This window comes from Elephantulus edwardii, unplaced genomic scaffold (assembly GCF_000299155.1).
Source record: "Elephantulus edwardii isolate Elephantulus edwardi_28Jun2011 unplaced genomic scaffold, EleEdw1.0 scaffold00166, whole genome shotgun sequence".
Taxonomy (NCBI): domain Eukaryota; kingdom Metazoa; phylum Chordata; class Mammalia; order Macroscelidea; family Macroscelididae; genus Elephantulus; species Elephantulus edwardii.
In genome coordinates, this window is record NW_006399916.1 from 7601408 (window position 1) to 7604353 (window position 2946).

Sequence of the window (2946 nt, forward strand, 5' to 3'; positions counted from 1 at the left end):
GGTGGCTCCTTGGAGGCAAGGATTCTGAGGCTCCGTTTAACATACTTTGGACATGTTGTGAGGAGAGACCGGTCCTTGGACAAGGACATCATGCTTGGGAGGGTGGAGGGACAGTGCAGGAGGGGAAGGCCTCTATGAGGTGGATTGATTCCGTGACTGGGACAATCGGGATGGGAGTGTCAGAGACAGTGTGATTGGCACAGGACAGAGCAAAGTTTAGGGCTATTGTACATAGGGTCTCTATGAGTCGCAAGCGACTCGACGGCACATAACAACAACAACAACAATAACAACAACATGCATCCTACTGTTGCTGGTAAAGTCACTGGTATGTTGTTGGAGACGGATAATCTGAACTTCTTCATAGGCTTGAGTCTCCAGAGTCCCTTTGTTCAAAAGTTCATGAAGCTGTAGCTCTACTACTGTTAGGGTGGTGTTCATAAATTCAGGTTTATTCAAACATGGTATGTTTTGCAAAACGGGCATCATGTGCCTCCAGCCTGCAAAACTGGTTGGACTACAGATAAGCATTTGCTTTGCCCTAGAATCCTACTTCCCTTTCTCTATAGCTATGTGAAGTACTATAAATTGCCTGTTTACCAGGAAAGGAAATGCTTCTTTCTTTGATTAGCATTTACCTCTTTGAAACAGTTCATCCTGGCTGTATGTTTAGCAGGAGGGGAAATACATCTTTTCCTGGATTAGCATTTACATTTTGAAACAGTATTTTCTTAGTCATATGTAAACTATATCACAAGTTGTCTGTTTACCAGCAACTGTTTGAAAACTGTTTTCTGGGAGTATAAAAATCCAATAATTTTGAATTAGCAATAGTAATATGTTAAGTAGACTAACACCTAACCCAGTGAAAACGTTGAATCTTACGTAGCCAGAAAATGCCAGGGTTAGCACAACCCTGGTCCCAGATTACTTTTTCCTTTTAAAAAAAGAGGAAGGAAAGTAAAATATAAAAACAAATTAATGTTTTATAGACCTTGGGAAAAGGATTATTAGCAAAGTACAAATATTTAAAGCATTTCTTTCTTTAATTTTTTTAAAAAGTATTTACTCTGCGCAGTGGGCCACCCTTCCCTTTCCCCCCTCCCCTCCCCGTTCCTTCTCCCTAACCCCCTCCCCCACTACCCCCGCCCCCAACTCTCCATCCCCTTCTCTTCGGTTCTCGGAGGACCCCGTCCTAGCCCGACCTGTTTCGGCCTGCAGCCTCTGCGAAGCCGTCGGTGCCGCTCACCGTCCATGTGGGCCCCCGAGGGCTGCCCACCCCTGTCCCCGCCCCCCCCCCCTGCTCCCCGCTCCGCTGGGCTTTCCCCTTGCCTGGGGTGGCCTTCTGAGCCGCTCGCTCGGTGTCCCTCTCTCCAGCCTTTCCTGCCACTCGGGGCCCCCTTCCCCCTCCCGGAGGCGAGGCGGGGGGCTCCCCCCGGGGGGGGCTGGCGGAGCTGGGCCACGGGGGCCCCGCGGCCAGCGGTGCCAGGGTCATACGGATGATGCGGACGCAGTGTCTGCTGGGGCTGCGCACGTTCGTGGCCTTCGCCGCCAAGCTCTGGAGCTTCTTCATTTACCTTTTGCGGAGGCAGATCCGCACTGTAATCCAGTACCAAACAGTTCGATATGATATCCTTCCCTTATCTCCTGTATCCCGGAATCAGTTAGGCCAGGTGAAGAGGAAGATCCTGGTACTGGATCTGGATGAGACACTTAGTCACTCACACCACGATGGGGTTCTGAGGCCCACAGTCCACCCTGGACCTCTGCCTGACTTCATCCTTAAGGTGTTAATAAACAAGCATCCTGTCCGGTTTTTTGTACATAAGAGACCTCATGTGGATTTCTTCCTAGAAGAGGTGAGACACTGGTATGAGCTGGTAGTATTCACAGCAAGCATGGAGATCTATGGTTCTGCTGTGGCAGACAAACTGGATAACAGCAGAAACATTCTCAAGAGGAGATACTACAGACAACACTGCACTTTGGAGTTGGGCAGCTACATTAAAGACCTCTCTGTGGTCCACAGTGACCTCTCCAGCATTGTGATCCCGGACAACTCCCCAGAAGCTTACAGGAGCCATCCAGACAACGCCATCCCCATTAAGTCCTGGTTCAGTGACCCCAGCGACACTGCTCTTCTCAACTTGCTCCCAATATTAGATGCCCTCAGGTTCACCGCTGATGTTCGGTCTGTGCTGAGTCGAAACCTTCACCAACATAGGCTCTGGTGACAGCTGTTCCCCCTCCACCTGAGTTGGGGTAGGGGGAGAGGGACAGGGAGCCCTCGGATTGCCATCTGATCTGTCAAGTTATGAGGACTGCTTGGGCAGGGTCTGCCCCTCCCACCCTCTGTCCCCTGAAAGATACAAACTCTTCCTGGAGTCTGGATGGACACGTGGGCCGGACCCTAAAGCAGCCTCACTCTTTACTTCGTGTTCACACTTCCTGAAAACTCAGACTAGGATACAAGCGGAAGCCTGGGAATGCTGGAACCGTGTTGTGATGGCAAGGCCGGACTGGCCAGATTGAAGAGAGAAGAGATACACAGAAGGTGATTCTGGAGGCTCAGAGAGAAGCCAAACCAGCTTTGTTGTGATTTGATTTTTTTAAAAAACTCTCGTACAAAACTGAAAAAGAAAAAAAAGTATTTACTGTGCAATACTTCAGAATGCCACTTCTGGTTTAGATGACAAATTTTATAACTGAGCAAGGGAACAAAATTTGGATTACAAAATTCTTGCTATACAAAGTACTCCTTAAAAATAGAAGAAAGGTAGGAGGGATCTCACTTCCTGATTTCAAATCCTACTACACTGCCGTGGTTAAGAAAGCATGGTACTGGTACAATGACAGACACGTAGATCAATGGAATAGAATTGAGAACCTGGAAATCAGCCCATCTACCTATGATCAACTGATTTTTGACAAGGAGATGAAATCAGT

The 2946-nt window shown here is 48.5% G+C and overlaps 1 pseudogene; it reads left to right on the plus strand.

Moving 5' to 3' along the window:
* Positions 1 to 1499: 1499 nt before the first annotated feature.
* Positions 1500 to 2234, plus strand: LOC102851331 (annotated as a pseudogene).
* Positions 2235 to 2946: the final 712 nt, after the last annotated feature.